This window comes from Cyprinus carpio, chromosome B10 (genome assembly GCF_018340385.1).
Source record: "Cyprinus carpio isolate SPL01 chromosome B10, ASM1834038v1, whole genome shotgun sequence".
NCBI classification, from domain to species: Eukaryota; Metazoa; Chordata; class Actinopteri; order Cypriniformes; family Cyprinidae; genus Cyprinus; species Cyprinus carpio.
Window position 1 is genome coordinate 24,692,137 of NC_056606.1, and position 19,182 is coordinate 24,711,318.

The following is a 19,182-nucleotide window of genomic DNA, read 5'->3' on the forward strand; positions in this document are numbered from 1 at the left end:
AAATACCAAGGGTTCACACAAAACAAGGGGAGTCCGCCTTTAGTTACTATGCCGCCCGCAGCTGGAACTCAGCTTCCAGAAGAGATCAGATTGTGCTAAAACATTAGCCACTTTTGTGCTCAAATCTAGACTCAAAACCTCATCTGTTAGCTGTGCATTTATTGAATGAGCACTGTGCGATGTCCGAACTAAAATTGCACTGTATTTTATGTATAATCATTTTCTATTCTTAAATGTTGTAATTCATTTTAGATATTCAAATTTTAAAATCATTTTCAAAGTTTTTAAATTCCGTGCTTTTATTGTGTGTGATTATATTTATGAATATTTGTAATTCCTTTTATGTAAGCACTTTGAATTACCGTTGTGTGTGAAATATGCTATAGAACTAAACTTGCCCTTGCACCTCCCCCTTCCTGAATGGACAAGCCCCGTGCTGCTTGATTGGCTACAAGTGTGTTGTTGGCGCTCTGCCTGAATCCACTTTTAAAGCCTTCCGCAGAAATCACTTACCTTTAAATTATTATATTGTTACAGAAAATCCTGCTTAAACATTCGCTCTTTTTGCTATAGCTAAATTAGATGAGATATTTTAGTTTTGTAAATGTTGGCACAAAAACATGTTTCAAAAACAATCTGTGGCTGATTATATCTTGCATATCAGTTTAGTGAAGAATAACATGCAGCAAATATGTGTCCCTGCAGCACAAAAACAGTCATAAGTAGCACAGGTATATTTGTAGAAATAGACAACAATACATTGTATGAGTCAAAATTATCAATTTTTCTTTTATGCCAAAAATCATTAGGATATTAAATAAAGATCATGTTCCATGAATATATTTTGTAAATATCCTACTGTAAATATATCAAAACTTAATTTTTGATTATAATATGCATCGCTAAGAACTTAATTGAACAACTTTAAAGATGGATTTTCTCAATATTTAGATTTTTTTGCTCCCTCAGATTCCAGATTTTCAAATAGTTGTATCTCAGGACAAATATTGTCCTCCTAACAAACCACACATCAATGGAGAGATTATTATTTAGCTTTCAGATGGTGTATTTCAAAAAATTTGACCCTTACGACTGGTTTTGTGGTCCAGGGTCACATATAAGGTTCGCCTGGAGGCCTTAATGACTGAAACACGTCCTCTCCTGTGTACTCCAGACGTCATGGCTGTGGAATCCCGTGTCAAACTCGCTGCTGTGAATGTGAACAGATGCTCTGTGGCTTTGCAGAAGTGCAGCGGGTCACCTCTCATTGCTGATGATGACAGAGGTGCTGATGTAATGAGGGCCGGTGGGGGTCTGGGTCCGGTGCACCTCCTCGGCCCGGTACCCTTCCGTTAAGTGGCTGAGAGCGTAGTGTCCTGATGGGACGTGTTTGGCCCAGACGTGCTGGAGGTTGAGAGAGACTTGGCTCTGGGCCACCAGGAGTCTCTTGTCCTCTGTGTGGCTCTGGTCTGAGAGTCTGCGTCTCTGCGTCTGCTGGCCGAAGCCCTGGAGCGCCTGATGCTCTCTGCTGCTGCGGTTCTGACCCGGCTCCTCTTTAAATGCCCCGCCGGGTCTGTAGCCGCCCTGCAGCAGCTGGGCTGTGAATGCGTTGCCTGCCGGACCTGACGGACAGAGTTGCTGCCGTTAGACATGCCGTCCAGTTATGCCAGGTAATCAAACATTTACATTTATGCATTTGGCAGACCCTTTTATCCTTTGTACACTTGGTGCACATTTGATCAGTTCTTTGATCAGTATTTGCAATTTTGGCCACATCTGAAAGGGATCCTAATATTGACATTACCTGAGAAGTTAAAGAAATACACTAGAAAACATTTAATAGATGTGTGGAGTAAGAATGTATAGCAGCTGAAATGTTTGAAACATACGAGTACAGTTCCAGCTGAATGATAAAAGTTTGCCCTCTTTAACTTTACGTTGTTCTGTTCTGCTGTTTTGTGTACATCTGCTCTTTCTTCATCTTTTCTCTTTCTTGACTACTTTATATAGACTAATACAGATACAGATACAACAATCATTTCTTTAATTTTTCTATTTGACTGTCAGCACTTGAACTGCAGCTCAAACTACTTCAAATATATTGAATTAAGCAACAAACTCCATCATAATGCACAATGTTGCCATCTAACATGTATTTGAGCTGCAGCTCATCATATTAACCCTCTATGGTCTGAGGGTGTTTTGGGGCCCTGGAGAAGTTTAACTATTTAGCAGTAAACCAGTTTCCTCACCCAAATATGTTTGTAGATATAAGAGGAGAGGAGAGGAGAGGAGAGGAGAGGAGAGGAGAGGAAAGGAAAGGAAAGGAAAGGAAAGGAAAGGAAAGGAAAGGAAAGGAAAGGATGTGTGGCCAAGTATGGTTTCCCATACCGAGTGCACACACTCAGCAGTGAGTAGTGAACAAAAACGCACATACACTCCGCGAACACGCTCAGTAGCTCGCTAGTTTTAAGCCACTAACTATTAGTTATTATTAGTTAATGCCATAAAAGCTGAGCCAACAGGAGGAACAGACAAACCGATTCAATTGAGTGAGTCATTTACGCTTGAACCGCTCCAAATGATTCAAACTCGTAAATTCGATCATTCAGTTTAGGCGATTCACTAGCAAAAACCAGATCAAAATAGCCATTCATTTTGTTAAAGGGGGTGGTTCATTGCAATCTCTCTTTTTTAACGTTAGTTAGTGTGTAATGTTGCTGTTTGAGCATAAACAATATCTACAAAGTTACAAAGCTGAAAGTTCAATGCAAACAGAGATTCGTCTTACAAAATTTTGGCAGTTTAATGCCTACAAAAACAGCTGGTGGGGACTACAACAAGTTACTTCCCGGGTTCGTGACATCACAAACCCAGATAAACCCCGCCCTCGGGAAAAGACAGCAAAGGGGACAGGGCCTTATGCTGCACTGCTTTAGAGAAGAGGAAGAGAAAAGTAGAGTAAAAATCTGTTCATATATGAATCGTGATTCTATCTTCTAACGATTCTAATTGTTTCACAAGTTTCAAAATTAATGTTCTAAAGCAGCGGTTCTTAATATGGTTCCTCGCATCGCCCTGCTCTGCATCTTTCTCTCTCCCTCTCTCTCTCTTTCTCTCTCTCTCTTATTCAGCTCAGCTCCAACAATCAACTGTTATAATTATACACTTATTTTCACATAGCTATGAGAAGCGTTAAACATGGAAGCGGATGCAGTTGCCGTACTGTATTAAAGCTTTCATCAGGATAAAACCTTATATTAAAAGCTAACATAAGCAGTAGCATTTACAAATAATAGCGTATGTAAAAGTATGAGACAACAACAAACAAAAAACATAGGCCTACCATTAAAAGCTGTGCTTGGAGAGTTTCTGCACAATCCTCTATAATAATATCCTCTGCTTCTCAATCAAGCTCAAACTGATAAGCGATATTAACTACGCTGTTGTTTACAATACAACCGAACCACATGGCACTGAGGTGAGGGTCGGATGATTAGATGCACTAGAGGCGGTTTAGCCAATCACAAACACACTGGGCTAGCTAACCAATCAGAGCCCATTGCCTAATTCTGAGGGAGGGGCTTCATAAAAGTAGGATATGATCAGCGCGTTTCTCAGAGAAGTGGCAGAGCGGTGTGGTATAAAGGTAAATTATTTGAAAAAATTATGCGTTTTTTAAAAAAACAAAAACAAAGCATTAACCCATGTTAGACTGCACCCAATAAACACAATCAAGCCTAGAAAAAAAAACAGTGAATCACTCTTTTAAAATCGGAGCTACGTGTATCAAGAATCACTTGATTAAGATCAGAACTTCGGAGCTGGTTTGTGAATCATTTGGTGAATTGAATGACTCGCGATCCGCTCTCTGAAGTCCTGATCTGAAATGATGGTTTGCGAATCATTTGATTCAGAACAGGACTTCGGAGCGGGTTTGTGAATCTTTTTTCTGATTTCTTTTTTTTTTTAATTAAACAGTACAAAACCATTTGGTTAAACTATGGCTAGTGTAGCAAAACCATGGTTAATTTGTGGTTAGGATTTATGAAGGTAAATTTAAGACGTTTTAAAGACTTTTTTAAGACCAAGTATAGAAAATTTATGGAATAAATTGAAATTAACAAAATATGTCAATATGGTCTCTAAATGTGTGGGAGCACAGAGTGGGCTGTATTAGCAACAGTTTGAAAATACAACTTATTTCTAATTGTAGTTTTAATAAATTTTACAGAACATAAAAAAAAAAAATTACTAAACTATAATATGGAAATAACTTCTGATCACAACACAAAAATGTGATATTTTTCCTCAGTATGTTTGTCTTGTTTTCCCACTTCCTTCATATCTTCAGACCTATATCTGTAAAAAAAAAAACATGTAATTAATTAAAGGAATTTTTCTTACTGTCCGTTCAAGTAGTGCGCACTGAACTGGGGAAAAAAAGACATTTAAATTTGCTGCTTCCTCTGCCTGGAATAATCCACAAAATAACTTGAAGCTTAAGGAGCTGGTCTCATTGGATGTTTTTAACGTGATTTTTAAATGATTTGGAGGCAGATGTACGTTAGTTATGTATTGGTTATTTTTATTGTTATTTTATTTCTGTTTGATAGATGCTATTTGCTAGATCTACGTGAGTTTTGTGTTACTGACAGTCTTGGCCTGGACGCTCTAGAAGAGATATTTAATCTCAATGTGCTTTTCCTGGTAAAATAAAGGCTAAAAAAAAATTCAAAAGATTCATAAGTCAAGACACACTGGAAAACAAAATTGCAGAAGATAGGTCTTGTTTGTCTGTGGTTCTGATGTATGTGGGCTGTTACCTGAGTATGCGCAGCTCCAGGGCGTTTCTCTGCGGGAGAGGTGCATCTGTGTCTGCACAGGTGTGTGTGCGTAGGACAGTGTGTAGGACGGCTCGGGGACGTGCGTCTGCTCCTGACAGGATGGCAGGCTGCAGGGACTTGACTTCCATGAGGGACACTCCACTTCATCAGCATGCAGTGAGGTCTGGAAAACCATTCCCAGGTGAGCCTGCCAGCGCTCTTACCTGCGGATATGGGGAGCTTTTGGTTTGCTTTGGATTTTGGCTGCTTTGGCTTTCAGCTGTTTGCGTGAGTCCTGAGGAGCCGCCAGACTCGAGGCCTTATAGGAGAGAGATGGTCTGGATCTGCTCTGGTCCTGAGAGAGCTGCATCTGTTTTATATTCCACATGGCTGCAGAAATACACATTAGTGAACACGGGGTTTCTGCAGGTCTGAACAAGTCTTAAATCACCCTTCCATAAATTAAGGTCTGAAAGATGTCTTAAATCAGAGCAGAAAGTCTTAAATTCATGAAGTTGTGGTATAAAATATCACATTATCACAACTGCTAAATATCTTCATTTGTAGTTCTTTGTTGTTTTCCAGTACAAATATCTAAACATCCTTAAATCAAGATGTATTTACTGGAGATGCAAAATGAAGAGTCTTGTTTTCTGTGAAACTGAAAAAATCAAGTGAGTTTATGCATAAGAACAAATATTTGTCAATGGGGAATGAAAACTTGTTTCCCTTTGAATTAAGCTAATTTTTCAGACTACATTGGCAGATATTTGTTCATTTTAATCATAAACTCTTTTGATCTTTTTTTTTTTCATAAAACAATCATTCTTATCTGATGTCATGTTGCATCTCATGTCTTGATTTAAGGATTTTTAGATATTTGTACTGGAAAAACACGACAGAAATACAGAGGAAGATTTTCTTTTGTTTGCAGTGTGATCAGAAAAAATACAGTAAAAAGTTATAATAATACAGTAAAAGCTTGTGGAAAGCAGTTTTATGTTTTTTAGCGCAATATTGTGTTGATGTTGATTTCATGGATTGTAGCGCAGCAAACACACTGGTGATGATCATGCTGTATCGTAGGCTATCTTTGGTTGCAAGACAGTGACAAAAGCTGTCTTTGAACCTCTCTCACTGTACGACATAAGAGCACCGATTAGGAGCCACGATTGTTTCATGATGCCAATCTTTTGTCTGAGACAGCCGGAAACTGTGCAGTGTGTTTCAGGGCTTTAAAGAGTCATATATTTCCCTTCATGAATCCTACAGAACTTCTTTTAACAAAAAGAAATAACACTCACGTGAGGACGTAGTTGACGCTGACGATGCAGTGCGGACGAGACGAGCGGCTGTTGTGAACAATCGTGGCGTAACTCTGCCCCCAAACCCAGCCGCCGTGTTTGGACAGGAAGCGGTAATACTTGGTGGTGACCTGCCCCTTCACCAGCACTGACACACACAAACACACACACACGACTGAATGACAGGGTTGGGGGTAACGCATTACAAGTTACGCAAGTTATGTAATAGATTACTTTGAGTAAACTAGTAAAGTAATGCATACTTTTTAATTTAGAAGGAAATATGAGTTACTTTTTCAAAATAAGTAACGCCAGTTACTTTGTTTCTCATGTATTGAGTGACAGCTCTTGTGTTGCCATGGTGACAGAAATCAGGAGTAAGTGCAGAGTGTTGTGTGTGAACATGATCTTACTGTAGTTCTAGACTAAATATCAACACGTGTTTACTCAAAAACACATTCAGTGTTCCTCAAAATCAATAAAAACAGTCAAATACAAACTCAGAATATTAGACAAACCTGCAATAATTAAATATGTTAAATAAGACAAATATAATTTGTGTATTTAATGCCATTTTATGAACCAATGTCTTTGCTACTGACCTTCTTTGATCTAATTCAATCGTACTAATAATCAAAAATGACACATTTGTGTTTGATTTGTGTTACTGCTGAATAGTGCTGAACTTTCTTCTCTTGCGTCATATTCTTCATGTGATTAGTTTGAGCGGCGCCCTCTACTGTACAGATGAGAATTTACACTTCCTTCAGCCTGAGCCACATTCACTTCACTTTTGGTGTGAAAGGGCTTTTACATTTGTAAAAGAAGAATTTTTTTATATTAAAGAAATCAAACAAGCAAGCCCTGCCCAGATTTAAAAAGTAACTCAGAAGTAACGTAACGCATTACTTTCCATAAAAAGTAAAACTAAGTCCCTACTTTTTAGGGAGTAATGCAATATTGTAATGCATTAATTTTAAAAGTAACTTTCCCCAACACTGCTGACTGAATAATTCAGCGGTTCTCAATCGTGTTCCTGGAACGCAGCCCACACCCGGCATGTCTGCACAATTACAAACACCTGACTCCAGTCGTCAGCTTGTTACACACTCCAGACCTGACGTGTGTGTGTGTCGGTGGAGCTCCAGGAACACGGCTGAGAAGCGCTGATGAAGCGCATGCAGCGACTCACGTAAATGATGCGCGTGTCGCAGGTGGAAGACATCGCAGCCATGGACGTGATGGTAGAGAGTCTTCTCAATCAAATCCTGCGGCTCGTAACCCGTTTAACTCAGCCACCCTGATACACAAACAAGACTGCATTTACCCTCCTGTAACACACACACACTCGTTCAGCAATGTTTTCATTCACCGCTCCTCGCTGTTGAAATAATCTTCTGAAAACCCATGCTGTCTGGACCATTTTCAAGAAAATGTATGATCACTTAACTACATCCCACTCAAAAATATCCTCATCTGTGCGTTCATACCCTGGTTTAGCTCATACTGATCTGGGACAACGTTTGAAATTTTCTACTGCTAGCACTTTTTATGTTTCTTTGGAAAAATGCATCTACTTAAATGAATAAATGTAAATGTGTAACTGTGTTCATGAAAGAAGCTCCTTGTGTTCAGATAACTGCACACTGTTCTCTTCAGACGTCCTTGTGTTTTTAATGTCTGAGCAGATATTATGAGCGGGTTCGCTGTTATTGTGTTCTAGCATTGGCCATAAATGCTTAATGGTTAAAAATCAACACTGAGATTTTTTTTTTTTTAAGTAATGGAGATCTGTTGTAAGCTGTATTTTTCCAAACTTTAAGAGACATTCACATTAAGAGACCTTTAGTCTTTAAATTTTCTTTACTTGCTTGGAAAAAGACTAAAATTTGCCTTTGTGAAGCCTGCAGAACCCCTGGTCACTCTAAGCACATTCATTGTGGGATACAGTATTGTGTTGGAGTGAAGCTCACCTGCTGTCCAGGAAGATGAGTTTGAGGTCCAGACTGGCGCGGAAACATGAACATGTTGCTGTTGAGTTTGATTTCGGTGACGCCGCTGGGAGGAAGAGACTGACGATCGCCCCCAGCCCCACGATCTGATAGCAGGACTCAAACAGAGACACGTCCATCAGCAGCTGACGGAGCTTCAGATAACCGCTACAGTGGATCACCTGCACACACACAGTTTTTGTCGCTTTTTTTCTCGACAAGTAATGAATTTATTAAGATGGGGAACAGTCATATTTCTTAGCATGCACATCAAATGGGAGACTTTTCAGACGTGTACTTCAACTTCGCAACGGTGCCAGGCGTGAGTCAAAAACGAAGCGCAGAAAAAAATGTGCCAGATGAGATAAGCTTCAGTAGATTCATCAGTGAACTGTGGTCTGATGAGATATTATCAGGGTTATATGTCAGTAAACCAAACTTCCCTGCCCTGTCAGCTGTTTTACATGTACTCACGGTGCACATTCTTCAACTTTACACGAAAATTTACGAGCACGCTCTACATTCGCTTCATCATAATAAAGCGCAAAAAAAAACTATGAGGCATTTCAATGTAGTTCTGTTGTCAAGGTAAGTCATGAAATTAACAAAAAGGCGATCAAAGCTGCAAACTGTACATGCATCACTTTATAGAATGTCTCTCAAATGCACTAGAATATTCTGCAGTTTGAGATCAAATGAGGGCACCTCAGTCGTGGTATTGCCAGCCCGTGACTTGAACCCACAACCTTAGGGTTAGGAGTCAAACGCTCTAACCCACTAGGCCACAACTTCCCCGTAAAACATATTACTCCATTCCTGCACTTAAGTGCAAACTTTAGTTTCGATTTGATTAATTGCCCTGCTATATGCTTTTGGGTATGTTAATTTAAAAAGGCGGCCATAGCTGTTTTTCTCTGAAGTGTTGGGTGGCTGTGTATTTGTTTGTTGTCTGTCAGTGGAAGCATTCAGCCTCCTCGTGTAAAGACCTACGAGTGTAAAGAATTGTGACTTTACCTGTGCAATAGAGACCTGCACTCCCATGGGACCAAGGAGTACCGTGGGGACACGTGGGACCCAACGCAACAGGGTGCAGTACGGGACAACTCTTGATGGGCGAGTGCGGGTGTCCTTGGGGGGGAAGAGACATGTGTGTGTGCGGGATGCGTGAGAATAAAATGATTCGCGGGACTCCTGCAAAATAGATATTATCTAAAACATAAGTGTCTAAAACATAAAAGTTGTTAGACTCATTTTTACACCCTTGCATTTGAGTGATGCTGTGTACAGAACTTTTGATTTTTTATATACATTTTTATTTTATTTTATATTCTATCTCATTCCCCTTTAATTTTTGATCTCTGTTGCTTTTTTAGGTAACCCTTTTATTGTAAAGCACTTTGGATCAACGATGGTTGTGTTAATGTTGTGCTCTATAAATTGACTTACTGTGCAACTTTAACTGAGGAAAGAAACAGGGCAATGCACTTAAGCACTCTTTTCCCCTTTGTACTCTTTTCTGTCCTCTCCCTTCCACCTCTATCATGTGTTTTCAGTACATTCTGGTTGTCTCACAACAACATTCTAACATCTCTTGCAGACGGCAACACAAATCTTCTTAACCTGCGTCCTATCTCTACATCCTCTACTGCACTTCTTTCTTTCTCTGTGGGTCTCTGGAATTGTCAGTCAGCTGTTGAAAAAGCTGACTTCATTTCTGCTTTTTCTTTGCAATCCACACTCAGCATCTTGGGCTTGACTGAGACCTGGATCTGTCCAAAAGACTCAGCAACCACAGTTGTTCTAGTTAACAACTCTCTTTCTCTTACACACCCCCACCAGGTTGGCCGGGGTGGGGGCAACACTGGTCTACTCATTTCTAACAATTGGAAATATTCAACCCACTCTCCTCTATGCAATTATGACTCATTTGAATCTCTTGCGATCACTGTAACAGCTTCTATAAAACTCCAGGTTGTGGTAATTTACCACCCTCCTGGGCAAATTCTATCCACTTTCCTAGAAGAGCTGGATGGGCTGCTGTCCTCATTACCGGAGGATGGCAGTCCACTTTTAGGTCTTTGGCGACTTTCAACATTCATCTGGACAAGCCTTATGCTTCAGACTTCCCCATTCAATCCGCAACACTCAATCCTCGCTTCATTTAATCTCAAACACCTTACCACTACAAGCACGCACAAATCAGGCAACCAACTTGACTTAATTTGTACACGCAACTGTACTGCAGACAACATTTTGGTAAAGCCCCTACGCATCTCTGACCATTTCTTCATTACATTTAACCCTACATTTTGCTAACTGTGCACCCCCAAACCCCCTATACCAGTTACTTTTAGATGAAAACCTACACTCACTTTCCCCCTCCCATCTTTCCTGTGTAGTATCCTCCTCTCTTCCTTCACCTACCCATTTCTCATCTCTGGATGTGAATGCAGCAACTGACACTTTATGCTCTACTTTAACCTCTTGTCTAGATGATATGTGTCCTCTCTCCTCCAGGCCAGCACGGGCTGCCCCTTCTTACCCCTGGTTATCTGTGTTCTTCGTGAGCATCGAACCAAACTCAGGGCAACAGAGAGAGAAAATGGTGCAAATCAAAAGATCCGTCAGACCTGAGTATGTATCAGCCAAATCTTCATACTTGCACAACAAGATCAACAGCGCTCCAGAAATCTCAGAGCTTCGTAATCTCTTCAAAAACATTCAGTTCTCTCCTCTGTCCCCCTCCACCGGCCTCCCACCCACTTCTATTACAGCTGATGATTTCGCACATTCTTCACAGACAAAACCAGAACAATCAGTAGTCAATTCTCAGCCCAACACACACAGGACCTCCAAACCAACCACCATCCACTGCTAAAACTCCCATCTTCTCCTTCTGTCCCCTCACTGAGGCAGAAGTATCAAAACTTCTCCTCTAGACCAATTCCTACAACATGCCCTCTAGACCCACTCCCCTCACATCTCTTTCCAAGCAATCTCTCCTACACTGTTTCCTGCACTCACACATCATCAACACATCTCTCCTCACAGGCACCTTCCCCACTGCATTCAAAATTCCAAGCTCGGGTAACCCCACTGCTCAAGAAACCTACCTTAAACAATTCACTTACAGATAGCTACAGACCTGTCTCTCTCCTTCCATTCATAGCGAAAACCCTCGAAAGAGTTGTTTTCAACCAGGTATCATTGTTTTCTTTCACAGAACAACAAACTGGACAGTAACCAGTCAGGTTTCAGGAGTGGCCATTCAACTGAGACTGTGCTACTTTCAGTCACGGAAGCCCTGCGGATTTTTGCAATAGCTGATTCCAAATCATCAGTTCTTATTCTGCTGGATCTGTCTACTACTTTTGACACTGTCAATCATCAGATCCTCCTGTCTGCCCTCTCATCTGGGCATCACAGGGATTCCACTTCGCTGCTTTGAATCTTATCTTCACTGGTAGGTCTTTCAGGGTGATCTGGGGAGGGTACCCCTCCTCTTCTCCATATACACAAAATCACATGTTCCTCAGGGATCAGTCCTTGGACCCCTCCTCTTCTCCATATACATCACTGGGTCCAATCATACAGGCACAAGGCTTCTCCATACCATTCCCCTATGCTGATGACACACAGCTCTATCTTTCATTTCAACCAGATGATCCAGCGGTAGCTGCACGGATCTCAGGCTGCCTGGTGGACATCTCAGCATGGATGAAAGAATATCACCTACAGCTCAACCTGGCAAAGACTGAGCTTCTTGCCTTCTCTGCCACTTCATCTCTACAGCATGATTTCACCATCCAGCTAGGTTCTTCTATAATTACCCCATCAACTTCAGTTCGGATCTTGGTGTAACCTTTGATGACCAGCTGACCTTCAAAGACCGCACTGTAAAGACTGCTCGATCTTGCAGGTTTGCATTGAACAAACATCAGAAAGATCATGCCCTTTCTAACAAGAGCATGCTACACAACATTTTGTCCAGGCCCTTGTCATTTCTTGGCTGGACGTATTGCAATGCTCTTCTGGATGGACTTCCATCAAGCAACAAATCAAACCTCTACAAAGGATTCAGAATGCAGCGGCACGACATGGTCTTCAACGAGCCCAAAAGAGCCCATGTTACACCTCTTTTTATCTCCTTGCAGTAGCTATGGTTGCATCTTGCATCAAGTTCAAGACATTGATGCTTGCATAAAGAACAGCCACAGGCTCAGCACCTGCTTCTTCCACTCACTACTATGAATCTGCATCCCCTCCAGAAGTCTGAAAAACTGGTGAGCGACGCCTTGTGGTACCATCAAAGAGAGGCTCAAAATCACTTTCAAGAACTTTCTCATTCACCATTCCTGGCTGGTGGAATGGTCTTCCCACCCCTATCCGGAATGCTGAATCCCTGACAATTTTTAAGTGATCATCTTTTTTGACGCTACTTGACTTCATCCTAAAAAAAAATTTATAAATCTTTTTCTCTTTTCTTTCATCTCTCTCGCTGTCTAGCTTGTACTATTTGAATAATGCTTGAAACTTGGTATTACAAGCACTTCCTGTGTCTATTTGCCTCTTTAAGATGAATCGAGTGTTCCTGTGGCTCAGTGGTAGAGCATTGCATTAGCAGCGCAAAAGGTCATGGGTTCATTTCCCAGGGAACACACATACTGGTAAAAAAAAAAAATAATAAAATGTATAGCCTGAATGCACTGTAAGTCAAAGAAGTCGTCTGCTAAAATTAAATGTATAAAATGAATTGCTTGATGTATTGCACAATTGTAAGTTGCTTTGGCTAAAAGTATCTGTTAAATATATAAATGTATACTAGAAAAATGAGTGCTTATTATTATTCATTGTGTTAATTTTTAAAGTACAAATGAAAATGAAACATTTTAAATGCATAAAAATAACTAATTTAACATTCTGGCATGTGCCTTTTCACATTGTTATCACTATCGGCATGTTTCATCCATGAGTATGCAATGATGGAGAACAAGCTTTTGGGGGCGTTGAGAAAAAAAACCAAGCTGACTGTGCAATAAAGCTATAGTGAGCCCCTTTATTAAAATGCCTGGAGGTCAGGAATAATACAAAAATTATCATATTCACTCAGTATTATTTGATCTAATTCACAAATATCTCAATTACAATTAAGTATAAATGTATTGTATATTCAGTTGTGTTTTAGGCACTAAAACAGTCCAGTACTTTATGTACTGGAAACATCCTGGCTCCACTACTACATTTGGTCCCCACAATGTTGCATAAACAAGTACACAGACACACTCAGATATTTTTGTCCTGTTGCCCCGCCTCCGAATCCAGAGTCTGATTTATTCTCTATGTAACATAAACCACTTGTTTATTGCCAAGGTAAATTTTTAAACAAATCTCCAAAGCCTGACTGATGAAGCGAACCCCCCGTGAAGACGCAGGGAAAATGTCATCGGTTTATGATGTATTCAAATATGCGGTTTGCTTTTCAAACGAGTCTTTGCTACATTAATCAGATCAGCTTTGAGGGTCAGTTCATGCCGCACAGTGTCGACAGTGAAATGGCAGCGAATCTGGCTCTAAAAGGCTCTCTCCATGTGAACTCGAGCTCTTGAGAAATGTTTTGACTTAATGACATTTGCAATGCAAAACTCGGCTTTGAGATGAGCTCGCAGAAAATAACGCCCCGCGGGAAAGTAACCCATGAGCATATAATTTTACTGGGCCGTCATCTGCTTTAATTCCCAAACAAACACACGTGTGTATGTGTTTGATGGTTTATTAGTACAGCTGAGGAGAGACGAACTGACCTTATAACCGCCGCAGGTGAGTCCCGCGTTCCCGCTTCGCCAGAACACACTTCATGCGCAGGAAGAACGAGCGCTCGAGCTCCAGCTCTGCAACAGATCAGCATTGTGATGAATATGAATTTAATTCTCGAGCGTGCGTGTGTTTGTGTGTGTGTGTGTGTGTGTGTGTGTGTGTGTGTGTGTGTGTGTGTGTGAGAGAGAGAGAGAGAGAGAGAGAGACTTGAATATGTGCCCATGCAGGAAGTGTGGCTGCAGCGGCTGGTGTGCGCTCAGCACGGCGCTCATCTCGTCGTGGTCTGATGGATGAAATGTACTCAAAGATGCTGTTGACCGGTCAGTTCCACCTACAGCACACACAGACATCACATTCTAAACCACCATTCAGTCACGCTGCTTTGCCTTTTGCCAGATAATTACCAGGCGGCCCTAAAGAGAAACCAGTCAAATAGCTGCAAAGTGGGGAAAACCCAGCTGAGATTAAGATGAGAACCTGTGTCATTTAAGAAGATTACATCAACTCACAAAAATGCCTATTGTGAAAAGGGTGTGTATTCGCACATTTAAGTCTGTCTGTGTGTTTTGTGTGTGTGTGTGAAGCTAAGCTCCTGTTTGTCTGAAATTGATCTGCGTCCATCTCAAAGCGGGACGGTCTGATTTCCCGCTGCAAAGAGTTCATGTATAAAAACATGATTTGCATGTGAAAACAAAAGCGGATTTCTGTGCTGGACTTTGATCCATTTTTTGTGTTGTAAATTAGCAGGGCACATCAGACACAGGGAAGGTCACTCCCCAGCACTTCAGCGACAAATGAGTTTCTGCGCAGCTGCGGCATGGCGCGATAATCTGCTCTTTGTAGCGCCGCGGGCCTCGATCGTGCAGGAATCTGCACACTTTACTGAACACACTCACTGTGTGCTTCGGCTTTCATATCTGCACAGAGTGTCGGTCTCAGGCCGTTCCCGCTGTCGTTCTGCAGTAACCAGCGCATTTGAATGCTCAGTAGTCAGCAAACACAGGTGTTCCCGCACTAACAGCATCATCTGCGATGGGGGCGCGTCTCTCGCGGCCGCTGCTGCTTTGACTAGGGCTATAAAAACAAGCGTTTTCCGTTCAAAGTACTCACCCGTGGAGATCTTCAGGAGGAGACGAATATAGATCCTGGGCCTACAACACTAGACTTTAGTTCATCTTTTCTATAAATCAAGGAAATACTTAAAATTCTTCTTTCAATACTTCTCAACTAGACTTGTGGACACTATCTCTTGTCTCCAAGAAACACTTTTTTTCAGTTTTAATGTTAGTTTTTTAAAGTGACTGCATTACAGTAGTTCTAACACAGATTTGTTTGTTAATTTGTTTGTTTATGTATTTTGTTTTTAGTTCAAATCAACTTCAGGAATCCCTCAACCCAAAACAAATTAATCTCTGGGATTGCATGCTGATCATTGATTTCTGTCTGCTGTAGTCCATCTCTTTTTCCTATTTTTGTGAAGTCGTGGAAAAGCAAGAGCAAAAATAGAGTTTCCCATGACAGACGTGTTTTTCCTGCAGTGTGTTATTTCCGCATTTGAAAAGGGTCCACAGAAATATTCAGCTGAGTTTTCGTCTCATGCTTCCTGCAGCACTCGTTCCCTTTCTTATGAGCTGTCAGATGATCCTGAAGGCCAGCAGCGGCAGATTCTTCTCTTCACTGCTCAGATGAAGCTGTTTGTGAAGTTTCTGAAGGGTCTGTTCCTCAAAGAGACTCTGATTGTCCTGCTTGTCGTCTCCTGTCAGATGCAGTTTGCTGTCTTTAGGATGGTAGGGCAAAGCCTGCGTCTCTCATCAGATGGAGGAATGTGTTGTGTTTGCTCATTTTTAGAAGCAAAATGTAATTTGGAAAGTATAAAGTGCACAAGGCCTGAACACTTTATGAAGCGGTGCTAATACTACTAAAGAACCGAATCAGCACAGACGAATTTCATAAAGGGATAATTCACCCAGAATGTGAGAATTTCCACACCTTCATTTTCTTCCAAACCAAATTTGAGAAATGTGGGTGTTTTTTGTCTATAAAGTGGAAGTCAATGGGCACTAGAGTTGTTTGGTTATCAAAGTTCTTTTGTGTTCCACAGAAGAAAGAAATTCAAACAGGTTTGGAAGGTCATGAGGGAGAATAAATAAATAATAAATGACTTTGGGATAACTATCTCAGTAAGAGTCTATGCAGAGTTTTCTTATATTGCAGTAATAGCCGCTGAAAAAAAAAATGGCATCACAGTTAAAAATGACAACGCTAGTCCTAGACCTTATGTCACTAATGTAATTTTTAATGTAATTTCAAACAGTAATTTTTAAATTGTATTTCCATTAAATCAATTCTACACTGGTTTTTTTTCAAACACACACACAATTTGAATGTGTTGAGTCTCTTTACATTCCCAGATACAAAATCTAAACATTTTAAACAAGCAGAAGCCCAGTGTTTTTTCAGACTTCAGACTAGACTGAATTTCTCAATAGAAGCACAAATGAGGATATGGAGCAAAACAAAAGTGTGCATGAATTCACTTCACATTCCCCAGATAGAATTATAACGTTATGTCTGTTATGTGTGTGTTGAAGTGTGATATCACTGTGGCCCTGAACTGACCCTGGTTTCAGGTTTAAACTCTCACCGCTGTGACAAACCAAGATGTTACCGAAGCTGTTTCTGAAATGTACATGATTTTACCATCAGGACGCGACGACAAACACAAACCCGTCCAGCGTCTGAAAGATTGTAAAACCAGGGAGCATAATAACAAACATTTAATTTCAAAGAAATTAGCGTCAAAATATAAAGTGGTTTTTAAAGGCTCGCACCTGCAGCAGGTGAGATCCAGATCTTTGGCCATGATGTCCAGAGGGACTGGAACCCTCGCCGACTGACCCCAGGCCTCTCCGAGCCCTCACAACACACAACACACAAACACACTCAAAATACTGACCTACACACGGAACGACGTTTTGTAAAAACCTTTATTACACGTCACATAAACAGCTGGAGTTTTATCACATTGATATTGTGTGCTTGTGAAGAATTCATTCAGATTGTGCGTTTAAAAAAAAAAAATCAATGAGTGACCCGCCGCTTAGTATTAAAATCTAATTTAAAAAGCAGTAGTTTTACTGGAGTATTAAAATCTTTATCACATATGTTAATTACCCTTTTATCTGTCAAGTTTGCGTAGTGAATCTGGGGAAATGATTTGGGCATAATCCTAAATTTCCTGAAATAATTTATATAAATAAGTGATTAGACAGTAATCAAAACTCCCTTCCGAGCATGTCATTTTGCTACAGAAATATGTCTTTTCCAGAAATATTTTAAAAGACCACAAAGCAAAATACTAAAATGTATGATTATTACGTATTTTATATTACTGCGTGTTATCAAGTCCATCAGAGACAAACTGACAAATACTAATTGTTACTCTTTACATATATATATACAGCATTATTTAATATTATCTAAACTTCCACCGTAGCCTAAAACGGAAAATTAAAGATATTAAAAAAAAAACCATGGTTGAGTTTAATTTGAATTTTTGCAAAGGTAGCTAATTTATAGGCAAAAAAGAAACATTAATTCTTCATAATTAATAGACTCTATAGCGTCAAAGTAATAATCCGATATAGATTTTTTTGTTCTCCATTTGTGAAATATTTATCCATTTTACAATTTGAGATCTGTTATGACACATTATAAATATATATTTTGACTCAGCAAAAAAGCAGATTTTCACTGCAAGCGCGAAAGTCTTCGACAGCGAGACTGAATCTGCGATTAATGTGTGCTGATGGAGATTAAATTACAAACTCAAGAGGGGAGGGGAAAAAAGAACAGGGAATATTATTTTCAAGAAACTGAAAAACGCTATTAAAGTATTTTTTTGTAGACCTCTGGTCATTTACAGCTTATTATTATATTTTCAGATGGTTTTGAGTAACCAGTTTCATTTTGCATCACGCAGAGCACATCTGATCAAAACGAATTTCAGATTCTATTAATTTTCACCATTTGGCCTATTATTTTTATTCATTTTATTTTAAACTTTTAGACTTCGAGTGTTAAACTAATTAATTAACCAAAATGCTGGTTTTCAAATGCTTTAACGGTTAATTAAATTAAATTGTCCGACCTTTTAATTTTGAAATTAATTACTGAAACATCATAAAATAAAAATAAAAAGATAAACTGAAAATCCAGTGTGATCAAAGTAGATTTGCGTGTAGTGTCTGCTTTAAATCGGTTCTGAAATCGGATCGTACTCACCGTCTGGAAACACGGCTCTCATCTTCAGGTAGCTTGTGGTCAGTCTGATTGATCGACGCTTTGTCCAGTGAGATGTGATGGCCGAGGGCAGCGGCAACAGTTTGGCCAGTTTACATAAAATTCTCCATTTTCTTTTTCTCTTCGTGTCTTCGCAGCATTCTTGGACTTTTCCTTCATTTCTGACACATGGAGAAGAAGGACGCGTCTAAAGCGCTGCTGTCGTTCGCGGCTAGTCTCGAACAACAGAACGCGACACGATGATCATGGTCACTCACTAGAACGCTAAAACTCGGTTATTGTTTTCCTGCGTGTTTTCCGTTTCTGTTGCAGTGAAAGATCGACTACTGACGGCCTTTGTTTGGCATGAAGAGTCCTGGGCTTTATTGTGAATTAAAATGAATAAAATTGAAACGACTGGAAATCTCCTCTAACACTGATTCTTCTCACGCTGAAAGTATTTCCAGAAACGTCCTTCAATAAATCAGCCAGTCCTGTCGCTTTAGATTTCGATTCTGATCACTTTTTATATACTTTAGAAAGGGAATTGAACTCGAGCATCACATTTCAGCGCCACTATCGCTTTTGAATTCGCTTTGGCGTTTTGATTTAAAACGTTAAAAAAGGCAAATTACAGTGATAAAAATAATACAAACATCTAATAAATCCATGACGATCAGCATAAAAGTAAAAATAGTGAAGATGAGTTTACGGTGAACGTCTATTCAGTGTGTCCATGTTCTCCAGTCCTCCATTTCACAAGCCCGTGTTATTTTTCCATGTTAAAATCTTTAATTGTCCTTTTTTAGTCCTTTGAATATTCCTCTCAGAGTCCGTAGATTCCGTCCAGCCATTCAATTATTCAGGCGCTGAGATCGCCAATGAGAAAGAGAGAGAGAGAGAGAGAGACAGACTCAGAGAGAGAGAGAGAGACTGAGAGAGAGACAGAGACTCAGAGAGAGAGAG

The 19,182-nt window shown here is 40.1% G+C and overlaps 1 pseudogene; it reads right to left on the reverse strand.

The window, feature by feature from the left end:
• Window positions 1-1,078: 1,078 nt before the first annotated feature.
• LOC122138620 lies at window positions 1,079-18,411 on the reverse strand (annotated as a pseudogene).
• Between the last annotated feature and the right edge of the window lie 771 nt (window positions 18,412-19,182).